The 13473-nt window shown below is 44.8% G+C and overlaps 2 protein-coding genes across 10 annotated transcripts in view; one reads left to right on the top strand and one right to left on the bottom strand.

Moving 5' to 3' along the window:
* The window catches only part of msi (RNA-binding protein musashi), a 241959-nt gene that overhangs the window by 14526 nt on the left and 213960 nt on the right, over positions 1–13473 (bottom strand). The window contains exon 1 of one of the 9 annotated variants that reach the window (XM_033473328.2): positions 5258–5981. The exons of the other annotated variants lie outside the window; for them this stretch is intronic. The gene's annotated coding sequence lies outside the window, so the exon portion shown is untranslated. Of the gene's footprint in view, positions 1–5257; positions 5982–13473 lie in introns of those variants that run through there. 9 annotated transcript variants of the gene reach the window in all.
* The window catches only part of LOC117221957 (uncharacterized), a 94989-nt gene that overhangs the window by 52778 nt on the left and 28738 nt on the right, over positions 1–13473 (top strand). The window lies entirely within an intron of this gene.

Below are 13473 nucleotides of genomic sequence, written 5' to 3'. Positions count from 1 at the left end.
ACCGGCCATCATCCCTTACGCAACGGCCGAAGAGGATTAAACTAAAAGCGACCTTGAACATTGTCGATCCTCCGTCGAGACGCGAATTTCTCTCGGAGCTACCCTGCTACCCTGTTACACGGGGTTGAAACCTGGTACACCGCGTTCCCGTATCTTCCAGGCCATCTTCACTGAATCGGTTCAAGGTCATTTTTGCCGGTCTAATCAGTTTGACCGCGCGGCGATCGCCCGGCGAGCATTCGTCGGCTAAAATGACCGGACACTGTGGGTTCCAGGGCTCTTGACCGACTCGCGAGCCGGCGGCGGGCCTGCTCTATGTAGCCCATCGGGTCACGCGAGCGACCGTAAGGAATGCCGGGTGGGGTGTCTCGGTTATAGAGCGCAGGGTGCGCCAAACTCGGGTGAAACTCGGTGGATGCCAGGCCGTGGAAGCGAGAGGCGGAGGTTTCGGAGCAGCAGGTTCGTGCTGCTAGAGAGGGTGAAGTCGGGTCGCGAGGATCAGCATCGGGACCACCCCGGTTCTGTTCGGTTCTGTGGGACGAGAGGAGAGCAGAGTACACTCTGGGAGATAGAGCGCGGACGTTCGACCGCAGTGGGGTGGAAAAGTGACGAAGTTCTGTTGAAATCGAAGAACTTTTCGCAGAGATCAGATAATTTTTCACGTTAAAGCTGAAGTGTTGTTTAAACACTGAAATATTTTTTAACCTTGTACGCTTGTGCCGAACTTTTGGAGTATTTCATACAAATTGTGATTCATCCGGTATTTGGCTCGAGTGGATTTTTTATATGCCATACATCGTTTCTGTTAAATACATTCATTTATATGTTTATGCATTTATACGTTTATGCATTTATACGTTTATGCATTTATACGTTTATACATTTATACGTTTATGCATTTATACGTTTATACATTTATACGTTTGTACGTTTATACTTTCATACATTTATACATTATTTCCCGTGCATTTTGACGCGCTGATAAATTTATATTAACTATACGTGTTACTGGATGCATCACATTTTTCTTAGAGAATTCATAATTCATCTTGTATTTATGCAATAAGACATATTAAATCTTTCTTACTGAAAAATAAACCGATCAAAAGAATGCTAATATTTAGTATGTCTTATTCGATCAAGATAAAGTTAAGTATGCCCAAAAACAAACCAAAGACACAGCAATTGGTCACCCTACAGTAACCGGCTTTACTACCCCATTGGATAAATCTAATTTTAATATTTCTGTTCTGTGTAGCAAAAATGGGTGTTTACCTGTAAATTATATTGAATTAGATTAAATTAAATTATACTAAATTAAACTAAATATTACATTAAATTAAATTATATTAAATTAAACTAAATATTACATTAAATTAAATTATATTAAATTGTATTAAGTTGTATTAAATTAAACTGAATTACATTAAATTAAATTATATTAAATTGTATTAACTTTTGAATTAAATGAAATTATATTAAATCAAATAATGTTAAACAAAATTTCGTTGCAACATTTCAAATCCAACATCAAGATCAAAGACACTATCACACTATGTATATCCTAAAAAATCACCCTTTAACCCATTTCTGCAAATTCTTCGACTTCGACGGAACTTCTTGAGCGCACTGTGCGGCTCGGCGCGAAGCGTAGAGCAAGCGCAAACCAGCAGCCTCGAGAACACCGTCGGGGGTTGAAGAAAAAGTGCTCGCCGCTGGAGCAACGAAGAGGTGAGAGAGAACGGAACGAGGACGACGAGTATCAGCAGCAGCAGTAGCAGCAGCGATGGCACCGAGGCGACAGGATAGTTGGCCATTGTACGATGTATCGAGGGCGCGAATCCTTGAGAACTTGCGGGGAGATAGAGAGAGAGGCCGAGAGAGAGAGAGAGAGGGAGAGAAAGAGAGACAAAGCCGTCGAGCACGCGAAGCTCGGCAAGCTCGTTCGGCTGGAAAGGGTCTTGCGAGTTCCATCGAGCCGGTCGATGGATGCTTCGCGACACGCGTGTGGCGACCGTGACGATGCCACGGAGCAGGAACGAACGGCCACGAGAGATCGTCGATATCGCTCGCGAGGGCGTCATTCCCATCGCTATATTTAATTTCATTTAACCCTCTGTTGCATACGGCCGGACTGGCAGGCAACTGAATACTCAAATGTTCCGCAGCTTAAAGAGCAGAATTCTGAATCACAAGCAGCGTGGCTGCTTCCGTACGACGTTCCACGCGTTTCTACTTGAGACCAGCACCGATAGATGCCACCAGCTGTTCGATAATTAATAGACAGCAAAATAATGCAACATAAAAATTGCCTGCATCGCTTCTCGGAAACGGAAGTCGTACGGGAATCTTTCATTTATACAGCATCAATTTATCGGCCAAAATGGAGGAACAGTCATAAACATCGTTAAACAATATTGTCTTTGTTTAGTTTAATTTTATGTTATTATTGTTTAAGTGTATATTATATATATATATATATATATATATATATATATATATATATATATACATCTAGTAGATATTTTTTAAGTTGTTGTAACAATACATGCAATGGAGGGTTGATTTAATATATTTCAATGTAGGGGTGAAAACACCCGTTTTCTTTCTGTAATATTCCAATAGCATACAAATAATGCATTATTGTTCTATAAATCCTTTAATCCTTCTGCCATTTGGAATCGCAACTGTTCAGTTTTGTCGTAAATGGGTAAAATCGGCGGTCTTTCCCTCGAATTTTCTGACAGGAAGGGCTCGTCCAGTTAAAAAATGCTGGATTAAATAAATCGACTCGATATTCAAATAAATAAAATCGATTCGATATTGAAATAAATTAAATCGATTGGATATTGAAATAAATTAAATCGATTCGATATTGAAATAAATCAAATCAATTGGACATTGAAATAAATCAAATCAATTGGACATTGAAATCAATTAAATCGATTCCATATTGAAATCAATTAAATCGATCCGATATTTAAATAAAATAGATCAATTCGCAGCTGAAATAAATGTGTCAAATTCAATATGGAAATAAATAAATCGATTCGACATCGAAATAAATAAGTCGATTTTTGATATTGAAATAAACAAGTCGAAGTCTAAGTTCTCGCTGTTGTTGTTAACGAAATGAAATATCCTGTAAAAAGGGTCTATATAGCCGTAGCTGCGAGGAGAGACGTTAAGGGGGTGCAGCAGCAAAAGAGAGAGGGAACGAGAGAGCTAGGGGTTGCGGGCAGAGCCGAGCGAGAAAGAGAGTGAGGGGGAGAGAGAGAGAGAGAGAGAGAGAGAGAGAGAGAGAGAGAGAGAGCGGAGTGAAACGGGGCGAGAGCCGTTCGAGGGAGTCGGCCAGTGCGGGAGGAGAGGCTGGGAGAATAGGGGAGCGAGGGGTAAGAGAACGCGCAGCTGGTGGATCAATACGCCCCTCCGAGTTGTGTCGCGCGCTCCCTTTTCCAACGTTCCGCCCCTACGGGAACGTCTATCGGAAGATGCGACGCTCGTTTTCTCTTTCGCCGCCTAATTTCCCCGTAAACTCGTCTCTCTCGTTCTCTCTCTCTCGCTCTCTTTTTCTCTCTCCGGGCTACTATCTCGCATTAGCTGGCTTTTTCCTGCGAATCATCCCTCCGTCCCACAGTGGTCCGGAGATCGGTCATTTTTAGACGAAAGTCTCGATTCCGTGAAATTTTTCTGCAACTTTGTAATTTAAGATTTTCGAGGTCGCTGGCTATCTGAAGCCAAGCACTTTTGTAATTCGAAATGGCGGCTTCGATGGACGATACTTAGCAGACTGGGAGGCTAAAATAAATCTTTTGTTATGACGATTATGGCCTCGATTAAATACGTTTGCAGCGACGTTTGTGTGTTGTAGCCGAGGCAGAACAAAGTCAGGGGATGCGACTGGAAGTAGTAAATCGTTGCCGTAAATTATTGTATTTTGTTCGAGTTTAATTTATTGTATTTTATTCTATTTCATTTCAATCGAGTTTAATTTATTGTATTTTATTCTATTTCATTTCGTTCGAGTTTAATTTATTGTATTTTATTCTATTTCATTTCATTTGAATTTAATTTATTGTATTTTATTCTATTTCATTTCATTCGAGTTTAATTTATTCTACTTGATTTGATTGAAATTTGTAGTATTTTATTCTATTCTATTCTATTTTCTCGTTTTATTTCATCTATTTTACTTTATTGTGTGGTATGGACGTGTAATGGACCACTCGACCACAGACTCATTTTTATATAAAATAAAAATCGTCCTCATTAACTGCAACAACGACTCAGATAATTTTAACGAGTCGACAGTAATACAGCGATAGCATCAAACTGCCTAAACGTCCGTGCAATATACCGCATTTGATCCACTCATCTCCGCCATAGATGCATAAAATCCGCAGTCTAATCATTATCTATGATTCGTCTGAACGATGCATGCGGAACACTAAAATAACTCAGACCGGAGGTCGCACACTTCGCGTATTCTTATTCAGAATTGTGTAAGCCTCCGCGTGAAATAAAGTCCGAAATCAATCACTTTTAATCGCTTTGCTGCCTATAAGCCTTGTCAAAGTTTCGAGGGTTGCAAACCTTGAACCCGTTTTGTATCTTAAGACGCTTCTACCACGACGAAGTGACTAAAATACAAGTACTCGCGTACATGAATATATAAACTTGCATTTTTTATGTCGAGTAACTAGACTGCGGATTTTTATGCGAAATAAAACCTGCCAGGGTCAATTGCAAGGGTCGGGAGCCAAACACGAGCATCCCTCTTCATTTAAACGCTTTAAAGGGTCGAGGAAAATATGTCGACGATCTGAAATTCTTTCGATCTTCTTCATTTTTTAAGTACGATATATAAACAAATATATATATAAATATCTGTAAGTAAATACAAGTAAATTAAATTAAATTATATTAAATTGAATTAAATTAAAATAAATTAAAATAAATTAAATTAAATTAAACTAAATTAAATTAAACTAAATAAAAATAAATTAAATTGAACTAAATAGCGTGGCCACCAAATTTGAACGCAAACGCCTAAGACCCGCAGTCCGGTAAAAATAACAAAAACAATTCCATTCGCTCTAAATTTAACAAATTTGTCTCTGCAACGGTATATTGCATTATAAAGATCCCTGACAAATTTAATGCTTCCGGCATCAAGATTTCAAGGGGTTGTCGGCAGAAAACTAAATATCAGGAAATATCGATTCGAAAAATTGACTTCTGGCCAAAGTTTACCGACCTCCGAGGATCACCCCGCGCCCGTTGGTGGTTCCCCGTTCGACGAGAAATCCCGGCGTTCCTCCAAAAATCATCCCTCTACGGAAAAATTCCAGATCGGCCGGCGGCGACGACGAACTTCCGCGCGCTGAATTTCCCGAAAAACCGTCGGAACTGGATAACACGAAAATTGTCCACGCACCGGAACCGTTTCCGCATCCGTCGCCGTCTTGCCCGCTGGAATTCGATCGTTCGCTTCCGGAACGCAAACCGGGCGGCTTTTCAATTCGAATTTCCCTCGCCGGCGAAACGGGGGTGAGGCGAGGAGGAGGCGGCGGAGGAAGCTTTCCAGGACGAATTCACCCGGCTGTATCGATGTTACATAATTATTCCGTGCACCGTCCCTTCTGGCCACATCACGCCCCGCGCGAGCAGATTGAATTCACTGTCTTTCCTCGTTAGCGTCGCGCCCCGATCCCCTCCGCGCCGCGCGGCCTGACCAATCGTACACGTCACGCGACGGAACAGCGCGCGTCTCGCCACTCGATAACGTCGCGCCGCGTTACGCTAACGAGGGAGAACTGCGGCCGCACGGTGACGGGTGTCGTCGTCGCGGGGCCGAAGGGCCCTGGACGGAAAGGGAAGATGCATCGGGCAAAAAAAAAAGGAAACGGCGACGTCCCTTTTCGGCGATCGCGTGATCAACGGGAGTCGAGGTGGCGGACGATTAGCAGCCGTGACCTTATCGGGCCCTCGCGAGCCGCCGCGTTCTCGTGCTTCGAAAATTCGACTGGCGCGAATCGGAGCCGAGATTACGCTTCGTTCGGACGGAAACGAGAGGAGAAAGCCGGCGGAGAGAGAGCCGCATCGAGCCGAACGCCGCGGAATCCACGGCCGCGCGAACAATGGCAAAACCGGCGACGGATGCGGAGCACGTTCCGCCGATCCCGTGCTTCTTATCGAAATAATCTTGGATGCGTAACGAAGGGGCTTGCCGCGAGAATAATTCGAGTATTTTGAGTAGTTTGAATAGACAGCCAATGCCGGAGCGACGGAGTTCGAGCCGGAGAGACAGCGGCGGAGGCGGAGGCGGTGCTGGCATAGTCCCCCGCTGGCCCTCGGCAACGTCGAGGGTTACTTTCCTCCCTTTCTCTGGCCTCCCTTCTTCAGCCTGGCCGCGCTCCCTGCCCTCGTCTGTCTCTGTTCGTCTCGCCGGCGCGCCCCGCACGGTCGCACGCGGAATATACGCGGCCAGACACGCGCACTAGCCGCTACGGATGGGATCAAGTACCTCGCAAACAGGTTCGAACACTTCGATTCGGTGAATTCGTACTCGTCGTGATTCGAAATCTTTCTTGGAAAGAATCGTTTGGATCGTTTTGCTTGAGTAGAGGATAATTCGATCGAACGCAGAATCATTCGAATTTATTTGAATTTATTCGAATAATGCATTCGAATTAATCGAATCATTCGAATGAATTCAAATAGATTCGAATAATTCTGCATTCGAATGAATTCAAATAAATTCGAATAATGTTCTAATTCGAATAGAGAATAATTCGAATTTATTCGAATAGAAGATTGATTATTCGAATTTATTTGAATAGAAGATTGATTATTCGAATTTATTCGAATAGAAAATAGATTCGAAATATTTACGAATCGCGTACCAAACAGTCGCAAATTTAAAAATATAATCCAAAAATATCACCCCGATGATATGAAAAGAACATTAGAAGATGTCTAGACGAAAGCAGGTCAGAGAGAAAATGAAATGAACAGGAAAGTTCAGAGAATTAGCAAGAAAATAACAAATATGGTTCACTGGATTAAAAAATTTAATTAAAAATTTAATTTTACTTAAACGATAAAATTATAATATCTAATAAAACCCTTGCGTGACATTTTAGAGTACCTAGTAACAAATATGATCAGAATTTAGGACATGCTTCGATCAGAAATTGGTGCAACGACGGTGCATCTTCGAATTGCTGTTTCACAAAAAATAAAAGAAAGAACTTTCCAGTTACACTGAGAAAAAAGATCTCTTCTGTCACTAATTTTATTCCTTCGTAATATAAAATCCTGTAAGAATAAATAAATCGAATGCGAAATTAGCCACGTCCCATAAATATTAATTAGTTAAGTAAATCATTTACTTTTCGGCAAAAGTAGCTCAGGGATAAAAAGTTCTCCCGGCTACAGCTGGCACAAATATTTTAGCAATTCCAAAATGCACCGACATTCCCAGACATTCCTCGACATTATCAGATCATCTTCTGCATATTAAGAATCGCCGAAAAGTCAACGCCGCCAAAAATAATTCCCGTCGCGAAACGAAAATAAAATCGCGATCGGGTCCCAGCTAATTTAAACGCGACTAATGTTACCAATATTATTAATTACTCTCAAAAACGGTGCAACAACTTCCATTGACGCCTCAGACTCGCCATTCGAGTTGCAAACGAGTTATTAAATACGATAAAAAATCCTCGCGACTGCACAGAGAAAGAAAACATCCGAGCTCGGACCATCGCCTCGACCATAATGATCCCAAGCCCGCGACATCGCGCGTTCGGCCAGCAATCGAGAGCCACGGAACGAAAGTTGCTCATTGAAATTGACTCGGATTCGTGAGTCTATATTGAACTTGATCCCATCCCTACCAGCGCCGCCCTTCCACCCTCGCGAGCCGCCGTGGGGCTCGGGATCCAGGAGGAGAGGGCGCGCTGGTGGGGCTTGGCCGAGCCTGTAGGAGAAACTACCCCCGTTGGTGGGGGAGGGGCAGGGTGCGGAAGCGGCGCCGACACCGAGCGACGCAGTGCCGTCGGGACGCTCGACCGTGCGATACCGCCTCCGCCAAGATTCGACCGGACGTCGCCAGCGGCGAGACACCGAGAGCCACGATCGGAGCCCACCACCACCCAATTCGGCCCCGGCTTCGTTTTTCCGTCGCTCTCTCGTCCGGGAAAGCTCGCCGGGTCCCGGCCCGAGCCTCGGGCCGGACGCGTAACCTCGAACGATCGACCAACGCGCGCTGGCTAACCTCCGAGAGGGCGTGAAAACTCGCGAAACTCGGCGATCCACCCTGCGACCGCGAGAGAGAGAGATAGAGAGAGAGAGACCGGAAGGAAGGCAGTACGCTTGAAAAGGTGTTCGAACAAGGACGCAGCGGTCTACTCCACCATGGACACACTTGCCGGGGATATTGTCCTGTCACAGCAGTACGCCTTTGAAGAGTTACTGGTGTGATGGGACATTGTCCTCGTTCGGTGGGCCTCGTCGATGGAAACCCAGTGTGTTTCGGGACCGAGTGGAGCTCCACGGAACCCGGAGAACCCGAAGGACCCATAAAACACCCGAGAACGAGAACAAGAACGGAAGCGAGAAAGAGATAGAGAGAGAGAAAATGGGGGATGTCGCGAAGTGTTTCGTACGCTCTTTGTGCTCGGTGAAAGGTCGCGTTCCGACCGCCGCGATGTTAGCTAAAGATGTCAGAGGCGGGGGGAGGAGGCCGCGATTTCGTGGATTTTCAGGCTGCAAAGGTGCGACCGAGCTTGGCCCTCTCGGCCGAAAACTCGGAAGCCTTCGGAAGAGGGTGGCCCGGAGGCGAGCAAGTGGCCGAGGGAGCGACCGTCGCGATTCGCCGGAAACGAAAGGGATTGCTCAGTTGGTAACGATGGACCGAGTGGACCCGATGCAACCTCGAACTGCACGGAGCCGCAAGATGGCCGAGCCCCTGCGCGTTTCTCGGACGCTAAACCTCCTCTCGGCCCTCTGTTTTCGAGGCAGCCGCCGCCGCCGTTCGGAGAACTCGGAGTCGCGGCGATATTCGGGGACGAATTTATGCCGAAGAACGCCGCCGCCTGCGGATGATAATTGTTCCGAGGATCGGCCTCGAGGACGACGAAATCGCTCGCGTTCTCCTCGGCATATCGGCGAACTCGGGCCGCTTTCTGGGCCCAGAGACGCGAGCTCTCACTCTCTCTCTCTCTCTCTCTCTCTCTTTCTCGCTGATTCTTGGAAGGGTGAACGCGGCGGAGGCGAAGGCGGCGACGGGTTGGATTGGCCTAGTTTTTCGGGAATCGTCGGGCCCGCGATATCGTTCATTGAATAATGAATCAGGCTTGTTTCCGTGCGCGACTCGGCTCGGCTCGGTGTACCGAATTAGAGCGGCGCCACGACGGGGTAGTGGAGAACTCGAACGGGGTCGATGAAAAGGTTAACGCCGGGTTTAGGTCGATCGTTAGGCTTTCTCTTTCCCTCGACCCTCTCTCGCACGCTCCGTCTCTCTATATTTCTCTATCTCTCTCTCCTTCTCTCTCTCTCTCTCTCTCTAGATTCTCCCCCTCTAGGCAGCTCGGTTTCCCCAGTTTCGATCAGAGTTTCTAGCCGCGATGTTCGATCGGTGTCCGAATGACGTACACGGACGCGATCGTAACCCTCGCACACATGCACCCCCGACGGAGCACATCAGAATCGCTCTCTCTCTCTCTTTCTCTCCGCGTTGTTCCGCAACCGATCGATTCCCCGCTAATTCATCAGACGCTGTAAACACCGAGCACTGGAACAGGCCTCTGGTGAACACCGGTTCACAGAACGATGTTTATCGATGCCTCTCTCTCTCTCTCGCTCGCTCTCTCTCTCTCTCTCTCCGTTATCGATCCCCTATCCGGCTCGACTCGCTCGCCCCTTTCGGAGGAGAGACGACGCGCTTCGGCACGGTCCACGAGAGCTCCGGACTCCGGCTCTGGTCTTCTCGGGGGTTGGTGTTCACAAGTGCGGATCGATCTCGGGAGTAACATTATAACGAATTGATTATTTATCCGAGGGAGAACATCGAGGATTCGTTCGAGCCGGCGGCGAGAAATTGATTAGCCGTTGGATTAACGGGCGCGGCATGTCTACGATTCGGACGAGAAGAGAAGCTTCGAGGTCGGAGTCGGATTTCACGGATGACGATGGCGGTGGCGGCGGTGGTGGTGGTGGTGGTGGTGCCGGTATTGGTGGTCGTGCCCTACCCTCGTAGCTGCACGTGGAGGTGGCCGAGCTATATACGGTGCCTAGTGCTAGTGACGGTGACGGCAGTGGTGGTGGTGCTCCGGTGGTGGTAGTGGTAATGTTGGGGGTGGGCTGTCATCTAACCTTCCTACCGGCTGGTAGAGGGCACAGCCGCCAGGCGGCGGCGCGACTCGCGCCGGAACAGGGCGAAGAGGGGCTGCGGGGTGCACACGCGAGAGGAGAAACGAATCGACGAGAGAGAGAAAGAGAGAGAGAGAGAAATATATAGACTCTGTCTCACGTCAGTGTAGAGTAGATTCGACCCCGTGTACGCACCTGCGGGCACAGCAAGTTCTGCGAAATCCTGGAGAAAAGAGGAGCTATAAAATGCCGGAAAGAAGAGGACCCAGAACCCGGCGAAATCTGGGGACCTACGATAATCCCGAGGGACCACGATAATCCTGCGGATTAATTCAACGGGCCTCTAGGGGACTGCTGCGCACGAAGAGACAGATCCTCGGGATCGAAGAGACGGGATCCACGGAGATCGTTTAAAGAGAAAACAGACTCCGCCATGTTCATCCCCCGTGAGAGACACCTTAGACAAGAGAACCCTATAGATGTGTAGAGCCTAGAGTATCACACGGTCGCGAGCAGATGTCGTTGTTGTGTAGACATTGTTCTAGATTAGATAGAGGCCATTTTAGACATCTGTATTACATGTATATTCGATGTATCTATGACGTATGTATGTACCGGGGACCACGCAGACAGCATCATCGACGCCGGTCGGCTCCGCGGTGTTCTCGTGATGCCACCGTTGTTCACGCGGACGATATTTAGCACCCTTCTGTTAGATGTTCGCGGGCGAACCCTTTTCTCTTTCGTCTCGAACTCGACGCGTTGGAAACATTTCGCCGGCTTCGATTATTCGAAATACGCGTTTCGATGATTCGCGGATTTAGGGACGAATAACGCGGCTAGAAAATGACAGCCTAAAAAATGACGCGCTTAGAAAATGACGGACCTAGAAAATGTGCGCTCAGAGGCGACGATTTTCTCTGTGCGATAACGCAAGTCCCGAAGACACTCGATTTTTTAGTTCCTCGCCGACGATCGAGCACTGAAATTCCTGGAAACTCGAAGCAATTTAATTCGTTGAACCGAAACTAAGAAGTTGAAATTTATCATAGCTGATGATAATAACAGTCGAATTCAGTTTATTCGAATATATTGCAACGAAAATGAATGTTCATAATTGTCTTTGTGCTACGTTAATTTGCAGACAGCAATGGCTAGACTGTGGATATTTATGCAAAATAAGAATAGTGGAAAAGTTAATTTTAAGAGATATAAATTGAATGGACATGTTTTTCGTATAGTGATCGTAATTTGTTGACAATAACGTAACGATATCCTGAAATTATTACGTCGTTTTAACGCTGTTTCAGTTTCGTATTTGTTCAGTTCATTCGCTAAGTTCTAGAATTTTCTTAATAATTAAATTCACAAAATTTCTTCTCTTTTCTCTCTACTTCTTTTTTGTTATGCTACTCCTACAACCCATTATCATGCTTACTGTAACACTGAGACTTTCTCCAGCTGATCAAATAAATATTATTACTGTTATTATATTACATTATAAAATTGATTCGAAATGTTCTTTACGCGAGATACAAGATCATAGTCGTCGCGCACGTGCGACGCTGCTGGCAAACGCGTCGAATATTTCACCAGCGTTGAAATTAGCTAAACGATTGCTAACAATTGTCGCATTCTTGCCAATAATTAAATAGCACTGCAATTAACTTTCTCCCTATTTAATGTAAATGTGTAAATTCAAATTTAAATTATGTAAATGATCGCAAGAGTAAAAAGCTCGCGATAACCTCGATCGTAATTAATTTCTGTCGGTTCAATTTCTATTTGTCAAAATTATTCCCTTACATTTTTACTATATTTTCATCATCATGAACTCGCTGTTAGTATATTTGTTCTTTTTTTACCTCGTATTATAATGAGCATTATTAGCTCTTAAATAAAATAAAATAACATAAAACAAAGTTAAATGAAGTAAAATAAAGTCACATAAAATAAAATGAAGTAAAGTCAGATAAAATAAAATAAAATGAAATAAACTCAGATTAAATAAATGGCCCCAAAATAGGGCAAGAGTGGAGGAAGCACGAGCCGCGAGGGGTTGCGAGAAGTCGCGAATCGAGGGCCGGTCGTTCAAATATTTTCGCAGCGTCCGCGTTCATGCGTGCCGTCGCCGTTTCCGCGATCGATCGTTGCTGCGGCTTCTTCCGCGTTTCGAAAAGTCCGCGACGAAGCCCGAGAGAGAGAGAGAGAGAGAGAGAGAGAGAGAGAGAGAGAGAAACGATCTAGGAACTGGATATCTCGCGGCCAATTAACAACGAGCAATTTGCATGCATCGCACGCTGCGGTGGCCCGCGATCGGGCTGCCCAACGCACACGCGCGCACAAACGTACACACGTGATCGCCGTATTTGCGATCGATCGTTATATACATATATATTGTTCGAAGCAGCACTGCCCGTATCATAGAGATGCACACGTAGTGGAATCATACTTTGGCGATACACGCGACACGCGTGCGAGCGACGAGCAGTTTCTCCGAGCAGTAGCTTTAGGGAGAGAGCATGTAAAGGCCTGTCGGAACGAGCAATCATGAGCTTTCAATAAAAATCGAACAAAGTGTGAACAACGTCTACTTCGATACGCCTGCTCTACCTTGATCCAACGAGAAATCTATAATATAAAATTCTAGAGGAATTCGATAATATAAAATTCTACAAGAATTCTAGAATATAAAATCCTATAATGTAAAATTCTATAAGAATTCTATGATATAAAATTCTATACGAATTCTAGAATACAAAATTCTATACGAATTCTAGAATACAAAATTCTATATGAATTCTAGAATATCTAAAATTCCATATAAATTCTAGAATATCTAAAATTCTATATGAATTCTAGAATATCTAAAATTCCATATGAATTCTAGAATATCTAAAATTCCATATGAATTCTAGAATATCTAAAATTCCATATGAATTCTAGAATATCTAAAATTCTCTATATGAATTCTAGAATATCTAAAATTCCATATGAATTCTAGAATATCTAAAATTCCATATGAATTCTAGAATATCTAAAATTCTATATGAATTCTAGAATATCTAAAATTCTATAAGAATTCTGTAATATAAT

The sequence above is a fragment of the Megalopta genalis genome, chromosome 3, assembly GCF_051020955.1.
Source record: "Megalopta genalis isolate 19385.01 chromosome 3, iyMegGena1_principal, whole genome shotgun sequence".
In the NCBI taxonomy this organism is placed as follows: Eukaryota; Metazoa; Arthropoda; class Insecta; order Hymenoptera; family Halictidae; genus Megalopta; species Megalopta genalis.
Note: the sequence above shows the minus strand (reverse complement) of the source record. Positions and strands in the feature narration are given on the sequence as shown.